This window comes from Oryctolagus cuniculus, chromosome 7 (assembly GCF_964237555.1).
Source record: "Oryctolagus cuniculus chromosome 7, mOryCun1.1, whole genome shotgun sequence".
NCBI lineage: Eukaryota > Metazoa > Chordata > Mammalia > Lagomorpha > Leporidae > Oryctolagus > Oryctolagus cuniculus.
The window spans coordinates 16,289,076-16,302,259 of NC_091438.1; the positions used below are offsets into that span (position 1 = coordinate 16,289,076).

Genomic DNA, 13,184 nt, shown 5'->3' on the forward strand with positions numbered 1-13,184 from the left:
ATATGGTGTTTTCGCCTACTGAGTTTCACAACTCAGTAAATAAGGCAGATCTATTTTAATAGGAAAAATTACTGGAAAGCTGTTAGCTGTTAAGGTAACTTTATCATCATTGTGCATGCTAGAATAAATTAACAAATCCATTTTAATATATATTAGTCACCAATAAAATGAAATATATGCATATATTTAATGTTCAGGTCCAAGAAACTACACACTGATAATTTAGCATTATACCATAGAAAGAAGGACAAATTTTATTTTTAACAAATAGTTTTCTTAAGTCAAAACAAAAATGATAGTAGAGTTTAAGAAAAAAGGAAAAATTAGTTGAATCTTAAACAGTCTGAGATTATTTTTACCTAAATGTCACATCTATCCTGTTATTTATTTGACCTCTGTGGGATGACTGTATGAGAGTGGGAAGACACCAAACTGATTTTCTTACACCTGTTTCTTACCTGTAGAATATGACAAATCAAGCAGTTACTTTCCAAATTAAAGGGACAAGCTGTGACCCAGACCAAATTGGGCTCCTATTCAGAGGGTTGGGTATGGCAGAACTAATATTTTGTGTTCCTGCATGAAACATTTTAAGAATCATGCTTGCAATCATTTATTATTTAAACACTGATTCAAACATATTAAGCTTATTTATGACTTTATTTAATCTACCCTTTTAAAATTAAATATTCATCCTCTAAATATTAAACTTAACTGATTTAGGAACAAAAGCAAATCATAAAACATAACAAAAATACAGATGCAAATAAAAACAAATCTTATGATTTACATTAAAATTCATATAAAGTATGATGTTAATATCTTTTTGTTTTGTTTTGTTTTGTTTTTTTTTGTTTGTTTTTTTTTTTGACAGGCAGAGTGGACAGTGAGAAGGAGAGACAGAGAGAAAGGTCTTCCTTTTCTATTGGTTCACCCTCCAATGGCCACTGTGGCCGGCGCACCACACTGATCTGAAGCCAGGAGCCAGGTGCTTCTCCCGGTCTCCCATGCGGGTGCAGGGCCCAAGGACTTGGGCCATCCTCCACTGCACTGCCAGGCCGCAGCATAGAGCTGGACTGGAAGAGGAGTGACCGGGACAGGATCTGGCGCCCGGACCAGGACTAGAACCCTGTGTGCCAGTATCGCAGGTGGAGGATTAGCCTATTGAGCCTTGGCGCTGGCCTGATGTTAATATCTTTACTTTTCATTGTAAAAGCTATTGTGACTACCTTAAATATGACGGATTTTAGTTATTCAAAATGTTAAATTGATAGGATTCTGCCTTATGCTAGATGTAATCAACCTTGAAAAATACACATAATTCTGAGATTAAATTCAGAGTAAATTATTTGTATAGTTTTTGATATTATACATTTCTGCTTTTAATTTAATTTTCTAATCCGAGGCAATATTTTCTCTATATTTTGTAATCCAGGTCCTCCAAATAACTTTTTAAAAATAACTTTTTAGCAGCATGATTCTAAGATGACACAGTGAGAAATACAGAAATCTTTCTTCTCACTTTGACAACAATTGTACAGGCAGAATTAGCCTGGTGTGACTACTTCAGAACTCAAGACTGTGAAGAGCTTTCACTTCCCAAGGTAAAGATCACCAGTAAATTAGAATTAACTTTGCTCAAACCTGGCACAGCAGTTGTTATCATTCCCTCCCTCACATCTGGTGGCACGGAACCAGGCACGTGCTCCTAGAGAGGTTACATGGTGACAAAGATCTTGTCTTTCAAACAGTGGGGTTTGTGTTCTCTCATTTCTGCTCCTGATCACAGAGGTTCGAAGAGACTCGGAGCAATTTTTGCCCACATACAGCTCTTTTTTTTTTTTTTTTTGACAGGCAGAGTGGACAGTGAGAGAGAGAGACAGAGAGAAAGGTCTTCCTTTTGCCGTTGGTTCACCCTCCAATGGCCGCCGCGGCCGGCGCGCTGCGGCCGGCGCACCGCGCTGATCCGATGGCAGGAGCCAGGAGCCAGGTGCTTTTCCTGGTCTCCCATGGGGTGCAGGGCCCAAGCACCTGCGCCATCCTCCACTGCACTCCCTGGCCACAGCAGAGGGCTGGCCTGGAAGAGGGGCAACCGGGACAGAATCCGGCGCCCCGACCGGGACTAGAACCCGGTGTGCCGGCGCCGCTAGGCGGAGGATTAGCCTAGTGAGCCGCGGCGCCGGCCCCACATACAGCTCTTTTCCTTCCCTATGGTGAACTCTTCCTCTGTGGCTAAAGTGCAGAGGAGTTAAAGTGCTAATGCCTTTGCTTCCTTGATTTTACTCATTTTCTTTTTTTTAGAGCTAATCATTAAGGATGATGACTTGCAAAATGAATGACTGTACAAGGAATATTAAAAACTAACCATGCATGCATATAGAAATGCAGCATCAGAGAAAACCTAAGGCATTACATTTACACCTTTAGCTCATCTTTGGCATAGAGACAGACTACAAATATCAGAAACTAAAATTAAAAAATAGAAATCCCCAGGGAATGATTATATTTCAGAAGTCACCACATTATTTGATTCAGATTTCCAAAAAATCACAAGACATATAAAGAAATGGAAAAATATTCATCATTTACAAGACAAACAAAAATAAAAATAAAAAAGAAGCTTTCTCTCTGTCTCTATCTCTCTCACTGTCCACTCTGCCTGTCAAAAATAAGTAAATAAATAAAAAAGAAGCTATCCATGAATAAGACCAATGGCAGACAGTACACAAAGACTTTAAAAATGCTCAAAAAACTCAAGGAAAACAGGAAAAATGTCAAGAATCTAATGTATGAATATGCATGAATATGTATAGAAATATGAATAAAGGTAGAGTCCAAAGGAAGTCATAAAGAATTCTATAGTTCAAAATTACACTAACCATATAACCAAATGGCTAGAAAGATTTAGAGGGTTATTTGAGTAGGCTGAAGAAAACGTCATATAAGTTTAAGACAAAAAGATTGAAATGGTTAATTTGTGGGATGGAGTGAGAGTGAAGAAAGGTTAGAGATCTGAGGACTCTGCCAAGCAGACCCACACATGTATTGAGGGAGAGAACAAGAGAGAGGAGCAGAGAGATTTTTGAAGAAATAATGGACAGAAATTTCCCAGTGAAAGACATGAGTGTCAACACTGGCAAAGCACAACACATTCTAACATGGCTCTTTGGACCACTTGGGGGGTGAACGAGCAGGTCAATGATTCTCTCTCTCTCTTTCTGTCTCTCATTCTGGCTCTATTGCTCTGCCTTTCAAATCAATTAATCAGTCAATCAAAAAATGGCAGAAAAAAGCATAGATTTTTATTGCTTTATTGTGACTAAATGGAAAATATCCTGGGTGAGACTAAACTTACAACTTGGATAAAATCTCTATGATTCACTGTTATTATTAATATTGTTAAAAGCTAAGAGTAGTGAACTCTTTCCCTGCACCCAAAACTGCTATGAGTTTTTCAGACATTAGTTTACTTAACTTTATAACAATAAATAAATAAATCCATATCAACATTTCAATCAAGTTGTTGAAAGACAAAGAAATTATCTTGAAAATAGCAGCAGTTTAGTGACATTACAATAAGATTATCAACACATTTCTTATTTGAAGATGAGAATACAGTGGACTAAGGTTAACAAGTGCTAAAAGAAAAACTTTCAGTCTACAATCTTGTATGTATAAAATTATTATTCAATAATGATGGACAAATTAGCACATTATTAGATAAATCTGTTTTAGGCAGAGGGTGGCACTGTGTCATAATGGGGAATGCCACCACCTGCAGTGCCAGCATTTCATATGGGCACTGGTTCCAGTCTCAGCTGCTCCACTTCCAATCCAGCTCTCTGCTATGGCCTGAGAAAGCAGTAAAAGATGGCCCAAGTCCTTGGGCCCCTGCACCCACATGGGAGACCCAGAAGAAGCTCCTGGCTTCTGGCTTCAGATTGGCACAGCTCGGCCATTGCGGCTATTTGGGGAGTGAACCAGTGGATGGAAGTCCCTGCTCTCTCTTTATCTACCTCTGCTTCTCTGTAGTTGGGCCTGTCTAATAAATTAATAAATCTTAAAAAAATACTTGAGGGAGTATGTCACCACCAATTGTGTGAAATCCTAAAGGGAACCCTGTAGGTAGAAGTAGAGGGATACTGGAAACTCAATGCCATAAGAATAAATAAATATATCAATAGAGAAAAACATATGGGCAGTCATAAAAGCTAGTTTATTATAAAAAGACTCATAACTTAATTTTCTGTCTACATAAAAAGACTAATGCACTAAAATTTATTAACAAATACACAAAATATAATTCTGTTACATCAAAACTTGAAAAGGGTAGGTAGAATTGTAAATGAGGAGAGCTTTAGTGCAGTAATAAAAATAAGTTGGTAAAAACTCACATTAGAGTGTTTATAACTTTAAAATGTTAATTGAAATTTTCATAGTAACAACAGAGGAAAAGAATATACATAGAAAGAAATGAGAAAGCTTTTTGAATGTTTTTCTGCAAAAATAAATCAACTAGAAACAAAAGAGAGATTAAGAAAAGCTATATAGGTTGGGGCAGATGTTGCGACACAACAGGTTAAGCTGCTATTTGTGAGTCCAAGTTCCAGTTACCCTGCTTTTGATCCAGATTTCTGCTGATGTGTTCTCAGAGGCAGTGAATGATGGATGGGCAAGTGCCTGAGCCCCTGCAACTCATACAGGAGACCCTGATGGAGTTCCTGGTTCTGGGTTTCAGCCTGCCCAGTTCTGGCTATTGTAGGGATTTGAAGAATGAACCAGTGGATAAACAATCAATCAATCTCTCTCTCTCTCTCTCTCTCTCTCTCTCTCTCTCTTTCTGTGTGTGTATGTGTTTGACTCTTCCTTTAAAATACATGTCCTCTTTTTATAAACTTTTATTTAATAAATATAAATTTCCAATGTACAACTTTTGGATTACAGTGGCTTTTCCCCCCCATAACCTCCCTCCCACCCACAACCATCCGATCTCCCACTCCCTCTCCCATCCCATTCACATCAATTCATTTTGAATTATCTTTATAACAGAAGATCACTTTAGTATATACTAAGTAAAGATTTCAACAGTTTGCACCCACACAGAAACGCAAAGTGTAAAGTACTGTTTGAGTACTAGTTATAACGTTAATTCACATAGTACAATACATTAAGGACAGAGATCCTACATGGGGAGTAAGTGCACAGTGACTCCTGTTGTTGATTTAACAATTGAGACTCTTGTTGATGGCATCAGTAATCACCCTAGGCTCTTGTCATGAGCTTCCATAGCTATGCAAGCCTCTTGAGTTTGCCAACTCTGATCCTAATTTGACAAGGCCATAGTCAAAGTGGAAGTTCTCTCCTCCCTTCAGAGAAATGTACCTCCTTCTTTGATGGTCCATTCTTTCCGCTGGGATCTCACTCACAGAGATCTTTCATTTAGGTCATTTTTTTTTTTTTTGCAACAGTGTCTTGCCTTTCCATGCCTGAAATACTGTCATGGGCTTTTCAGCCAGATCCGAATGCCTTAAGGGCTGATTCTGAGGCCAGAGTGCTGTTTAGGGTGTCGGCCATTTTATGAGTCTACTATGAAAATACATGTCTTCTTTTGTAGCTATGGGAGAATTTTCCATTATAGATTATATTTTCAGCCACAAATTGAGTCTTGATAGATTTTTAAAGTTAATTTCAAATCCTGACTCTACCATTGTCTTCTCTCCTTCCATGAATAACTTTCTTTAATGTCTAAACATTTGTTTTCCATATGTAAAATGGAGAGAAAAGTCCTATTTATTTATAGAGTTGGTATGAAGTTAAACAAACTAATATATGTAAAACTCATAGAAGCTTTAAGTGCAGGAAAAGTGCTCACAACTCTTAGCTTCTAATAGTGTAAATAATAATAGTACATAATAGATATTTTAACCAAGTACTAGGTTGAAACTCATCCAGTATATTTTCCATTTAGTCACAATAAAACAGTAAAAATCTACACTTTTTTCTGCATTGTTAAGATTGATTAATCAATTTGAAATGCAGAGCAATTGAGACAGACTAAGAGAAAAAGAAAGAAAGAGAGAGAGAGAGAAAGAGAGAGAGAGAGAGAAAAGATGTGTTCCTTCTGCTGTTTCACTCCTCAAATGGCTGCAATGGCAGGAGCTGTGTTGATCTTAAGCCAGGAACCAGGAGCTTCTTCTGGGTCTCCCATGTATGTGCAGGGGCCCAAGGACTTGGGCCATCTTCCGCTGCTCTCCCAGGCCATAGCAGAGAGCTGAATTAGAAGTGGAGCACCAGGACTCAAACCAGAACCCACATGGAATACTGGCAGCACTAACAGTGGCTTCACCCTAGGCTACACAGCAGCACCAGACCCTTCTTTGCTTATTTTAAAAATAAACCTCTTAATGGAACAGAAACATATCTTGCCACACTAAAAAGACGGAGGAAGAAATGGCCAACTAGTAGCATGTTAGTCTATAATTCAATATATGAAATGCATCCCCACTCTAATTGGGTTTCTCTGCATGATTCCTGATTCCTTGGACCAAAATATAATCCGAGGTAAGAAATATCTAAAGAAAAATTTATCTAGGAAATTGTATACATTGCTCTTTGCACTAAGAATCTACATTTTCTTTAATTTCAGTTCTTAATCTCATCAAAGCAATACATGCACATGATCAATAACAAAATATTCACCAAGACATCATTTATTAATTGGGTTATTGTCTCTTTGTAACACTATTTTCACAAAGTTACTGCTTCAAACAAGGCACTTAATTACCGCAGGCTTTCTGTGGATCAGGAGTCAGGTTGCAGCTTCCCTGGATGTTCTACTTCAGTGTCGTACAAGGCTGGTGTGAAATTTTTCTCAGGTTCTAGTCTCCTCTGATGACTTCACCAAGGAATGACCCTCTTCTGATCTCATTTATTATTGACCACATTTACTTTCTCATAGACTTTTGGACTAATGGCCATGTCTTACTAGCCTTGCTGGGATGGTCTCATCTTCTTGTCTCTGGAGTGCATGCTCCCATGTAGACAGATTTAATATAAAGTAACATTAACATTCCATCACCTTTGCTTTATTGGTTGTAAGCCTGCCTCAAATCCTGCCCACACTCAGGGGAGATCACTCAAAGCCGTGAATGCAAGGAGATATAACCCCCTGTAGTATTTCCCCCACACATAGTTTAAAATCAGCCCTCAAATCCCCGTATCAATCTAGTTTTGATATCTGTGAACCAATAACTTCCTGCTCTTTTATCTGTTCCTGATATTTTTCAGAAAAGTTTACTTCCATATATTTAAGGAATAGGTCCATAAGACTTAATTCTTAAAACTATCAATTTTAGAAAAATTTTAATCACCTGCAACAGAATACAAGCTTTTATCCATGTGATATATTGTACTGCAACACCAATCCATTACACACATTCACATTCAGAAACACTTGTGTAGTATGTGAATATAGAATCTATAGATTTAAATAGCTACTTTATTGTCCTGTTTATTATTTTTCATTATATTATAGTTTGTTGTTTTATATAGAATATCATTCATTGTTTACAAAAAGAATTCATAAATTTCTTTCCATCTCTAATGTATAGCATCCAATTATCTATCATTTTGGAGCAACTGACTTTCCCTGAATTTGTTAATTGACTTGTTTTTCATTTTGTTAGTCTCTTATAAACTTAATCAAAATTCAATCACAAATACTCTCTTCATGCAGTTATCTAAATCTCGTTTTACTGCATTGAAATATAAAAGGTATTTCTCAATGTCAGGTTCTTGGAGTACTTAGTATCATCTAAAATTGTCTTCGGAGGAATATAATTTATTTTTGTTCCACAATTGTCATCCAAGAGTTTTCTTTAACTTTTATTCCAGAGAAGTTTTTGACATTTCTCTTGAAACTCTGGTTCCTATGACCTCCTGTTTATACCTTAATTTTGTTAGAGCTTTATTGAGAAAGGATTCATTAAAGTAAAACTTATGAGATCCCATATGCTTTCTATCCTAACTAAATGGTAATATGGCTGAACACAGAATTCTAGGTTAACAGTCACCTTCTAATTTTTTCAAACATTTCTCCATTATTTCACTGATTTTATTGCTACCTTTTACAAGCTAAACAACTTTTTGGTCCCTATTCATTTCAAGTATCCTTTCTTATTTGGTACTTTAGTGTTTTTTAGCTTAAAATTCTGAAAATTTTTGATGATACACATTGGGATAGTTCGATTTTAATAACTGTTTCTGGTACTTCACTGAGTGCTTTCAAACTGGAAATACACACTTCGCAATTCCATGAGATATACTGAAGTATTTGTTCAATGCTTTTCATTTTTTTGTTTTATTTTTTCCTTTTCTGATTTCTAGTATCTTATTGCTATACTCCACACCCAAATTCCAATGGTTAAAATATTTTCCTCTAATTTTCCACATGTATCAATGAGTGATTTAAGGGAGATTTTCTCAGGTTTATTTATTTATTTATTTTTGACAGGCAGAGTGGACAGTCAGAGAGAGAGACAAGAAGAAAGGTCTTCCTTTTCCACTGGTTCACCCTCCAATGGCTGCTGTGGCCGGCGCACCACGCTGATCTGAAGCCAGGAGCCAGGTTCTTCTCCTGGTCTCCCATGCGGGTGCAGGGCCCAAGGACTTGGGCCATCCTCTACTGCACTCCTGGGCCACAGCAGAGAGCTTGCCTGGAAGAGGAGCAACCAGGACAGAATCCGGCACCCTGACCGGGACTAGAACCCAGAGTGCCCTGCCGCAGGTGGAGGATTAGCCTATTGAGCTGCAGCACAGTCCCAGTTTAATTTGTAATTCTATAGTGATTCCAAATTTTGTTAATAAGATTTTGAAGACTGAAATTGCTTTAGGAGTTTATATTTATTTCCTTTTTTCATGTATATACTTTGTATCAGTTCTAAGTTATTAATGATACTGGGGCTGGTATTGTGGCTCAGTAGGTTAACCCTCCACTTGCAGCACTGGCATCCCATAAAGGTGCCAGTTCTAGTCTCAGCTGCTCCACTTCCAATCCACCTCTGCTGTGGCCTGGGAAGGCAGTAGAAGATGACCCAAGTGGTTGGCCCCCTCAGCTTCTTGGGAGATGTGGAGGAAGCTCCTGGCTCCTGGCTTCCGATCAGCCCAGCTCCAGCTGTTGAAGTCATTTGGAGAATCTCTCCCTCTCACTGTCTGTGTCACTCTCAAATAAATAAATGAAATCTTCAAAAAATGATTCTAAGGATAAATATTTCCATTCTCCCTCAGGAATTTTATTCCCCAACTAGATGTCTATTTTCCAGTAAGCTTTTGGTTATGATCTTTTACACTTAGAAGTTTTACTCAGTCTCTGGCTATTTTTGGATATCATCTCACATTAAGGAGGGTAACACTAAAAGCTGAATGGAAACTACACAGAGAGGATTGTTTTACTGACTGTGAATTTCACTGTGGGATGAACTGATTGGAACTTTTCTGATGAGAACCACTGATGACATTATCTTTGAATCTTTATCCTTTGATCGGTCCAAATCCCTAGATACAAATTTTCTAGACTCTTCACAAAGAGTATTAGTCAACTGACTCAGACCAAAAGCAGAAAGAACCAAGGAGGTCTCATTATTTAAGAAATTCAATTTCTCTGCTAGCACCGCAGCTCACTAGGCTAATTCTCCACCTGCTGCACCAGTACTCCAGGTTCTAGTCCCAGTTGGGGCGCTGTTCCTGTCTCAGTTGCTCTTCTTCCAGTCCAGCTCTCTGCTGTGGCCCGGGATGGCAGTGGAGGATGGCCCAAGTGCTTGGGCTCCTGCACCCGCATGGGATACCAGGAAAAGCACCTGGCTCCTAGCTTCAGATCAGTGCAATGAGCTAGCCGTAGTGGCCATTGCGGGGTGGTGAACCAACGGAAGGAAGACCTTTCTCTCTGTCTCTCTCTCTCACTGTCTAACTCTGCCTATCCAAAAAAAAAAAAAAATTCAATTTCTCTTCACTTCTCTGTTTTACTGTAGGGACATGAATACTATCTCTAGGAAAGGGTATCTTCTAAGGTATCTCTAGGAAAGAAAATGTTTTGTTTTTCCACCTATACAGGATAAATTTCTAGTCTCTATAGTCTTTTGGTGAATGTTGATGTACGTATTTGGGGGAAAGTGCAGTTGTCTCACTCTCCAGAGAAGGACAAGGATTCTTCAGGAAGTTCAAGGATGATTCTGACAGTGTTAAAAAACTTTCTCCTGACTCCCCTATTTGGATGGTGCATTTTGCTGTGGGATTCAGTTTTGCCCATGAATGGGATAATGTACAATGTTTCTGGTCTGCTGATTCAGAGATGCCTGTTGGCTGTTGTGCTTTATGGTTTCCAGACTGTGCTTCCTCTCCCTTTCCTCCATTTCACTTGATTATTTTGTGTAGAAATTAAAATGCTGTGTTATCCTTACAGTGGAAAGTTAGAAGAACTGGAATAAAAGGGGTATATTTAACTTTTTTATTAAATTGCACTAATTTGAGAGAGAGTGAGAGAGAGATCTTCCATTTGCTGGTTCACTTCCCAAAGGCTTGCAAGAGCTGGGGCTGGATCAGTCCAAAGCCAGGACCCTGGAAATCAATCTGTGCTCACACACGGGTGGTAGGAACCCAAGTACTTGAGCCATCATCATTTGCTACCTCTTAGAGTTCTTATTTTCAGGAAACTGAAATTGGAGGCAGAGGCAGGACTTGAACCCAGGCACTCTGATATGGATACAGGGGACCCAAGCAACATCTTAAACACTGTTTCAAATGCTCCCCCTTAAATGGTAAACATTTACCATGCCACCTTTCATCTGAGTTTTGGGGAATCTTTTTATCCAGTAAAGAGACTATTGTTTTTTTTTTCAGGAAATTAATTTAAAAAAAAATGATGTGGTGTACAACAATAGGTAATCATGAAAATAATTTGCACAATGATAGCTGGAATTGTTTTGTGGCTACTTTAAGAAATCACCACCAATCAAGGGGCTGAAAAGAACAAAAACAGCTTCCCTCGCTGTGCTGGAGGTCAGGACCTCAATACTGAGGTCTTGGGATAGATGAATCTGCGAAGCTCTGGGAAAGCATCTGTTCCATGCCACTCTCCTAGACCCTGAGGGCTGTGAGCTAGACATGGGATTTCTCGGTTTGCAGCTATACCACTGCAATCTCTTTCTCCATTTTTAAAGCAGCTTCTCTTTTCCTCTGTGCTTTACCTGATCTATCGGCCCCCAGTCAGTTTTTTCCAAATAAAGTGACATTCACAGAATCCAAGTATTTGTATTTGGAGATAAATATAAACACCCCCATCTAATAATCTAAATATTTGACTCAATAGATTATGATAGCACTATTTTTAAAATATAAATTAGGTGCTTTTTTCCCCCTCAAATTTAAGCCTCTTTTCAAGTGAAGGACATAAAGTTGGGCATTTTTAAAAAAAAAACTATGTTTAGTATGTCATTTGGTATGCACATATAATGTACAATTTGTCTAGTGCTTTCAAATTTTAATTTTATACTAACAGATAGAAAAAGAACAGATGAACAAACTAAGCTACAAAACTGAATTTCCTACTCACTAATGCAGAACAAAATAAGAGTGTTACTAGACCAAGCATCTTGGGACAGATATTCATTGTGTGAGCAGTTTGGCAACACATAATATGAGGTATGAACTGACATAGTGCTGTACTTACCAGAAATGGTTCACAGAGCACATACTGCTAAGACTTGACATACCTAAAATAAGTAAAAATGTATTCCTTCAAAAAGGCAAAAACAAGCTCAAGTTCTATGTGATTTGTTGATTCAATAACTTAAATTCCTCTAATGCTATTAGAAGATAATTGGGATTGATCAGTGACTGTGGAAGTTTGTTTCTTTTTAGAAATATGAAATAATCTGCAGTGAGACATTGAGTAAAACTTGAGACTGTTGATACTTGTTTCCTGCGGTACATGAGTACGTGCTATAGAGTGAAATATTAATTAGTGTTATGGAGAGAAGAGACCAAATACACGCAGAACTGGACTCCAAAGTCAAGGACTTGGCCTATAAAAAGGCCGATACTGATCTGGACAAGGGAGACAGGGGCAGATTATATTGGTGTTCCCTTCAAGATCAAACTCTCTAGTTGATGAGCTTACAGAAGAGACTGGAAAACCTGAAGACAAAGTGCAATGTGCAAATAATGCCCTGAAAGCAGATTGGGAAAATGTAAACAAAATATGTAGAATGATACCCAGCAGCATTTACAGATATGGCTGAGGAGAACATCCACTATTATGAACACTGCCTTGCTACATGGGAGTCATTCCTTGCATCACAGGCTGACCTCCACTTAGAAGACGACTCTGAAGTTAAACTTTAACCCTATTGAGGACTTCCGCTTGATCTTTGGGGACTGCATCTATCAACCAAACTTATTTTTTCTAGATCAGCTGTGTGCTTAACCAAGTGAATGAGAAATGTTTCACACTATCTGGAAAACCAACAACTTGAAAACTCAGGTATTCCAGGTATTGATGTGAATTCAGAGACATGTACATCTATCTATATAGATATGTCTGTATAGAGAGATTTAGTTTAGTTTTAATTATGTTCTTAAATTTGTGTACCAAAAATTGCATATAGAAAATTTTTTCCTTAACTACTTGACCGTGAAACATGACATTTTAAATATGATCGAAAGATTCAGTTTTAATAAAAGTTTAATATGAAAGCTATATATATAAAATATAAATAAATAAATAAATATATGTATATATATAATAGTTGAGTAATTACAGTTTTGTGGCCAGGATGATGTTTTTGTGAGCCATGTTAACATCAGTCATTATTCAACTTTTATTTCCTCTTAAATAGAAGGAAAGCTTTTGGTAATTGTTGTTCAAGCATTCAGATCTGATTAGAATATTTTGGAAGTCTACACATAAAAATAGTAAACAGCCACATGTTTAAATTAAAAAAAAACTGGATCAAATAAAATAAAAGATGGCAGAATATTCCAGTAAATTCAAATTAATATTTCTTAAACTTTGGAAGAAAAATTGAGGAAATAAAATATCATGTAATGTCTACTGTTTTGTTCTGAACAATATATGCATTAAATACAAATCTCCGCTGGTGCTGAGGCCCACTAGGCTAATCCTCCGCCTG

The 13,184-nt window shown here is 37.7% G+C and overlaps 1 pseudogene; it reads left to right on the forward strand.

The window, feature by feature from the left end:
* Nucleotides 1-12,396, forward strand: part of LOC138850340 (sorting nexin-7-like) — a 415,797-nt pseudogene extending 403,401 nt beyond the window's left edge.
* Nucleotides 12,397-13,184: the final 788 nt, after the last annotated feature.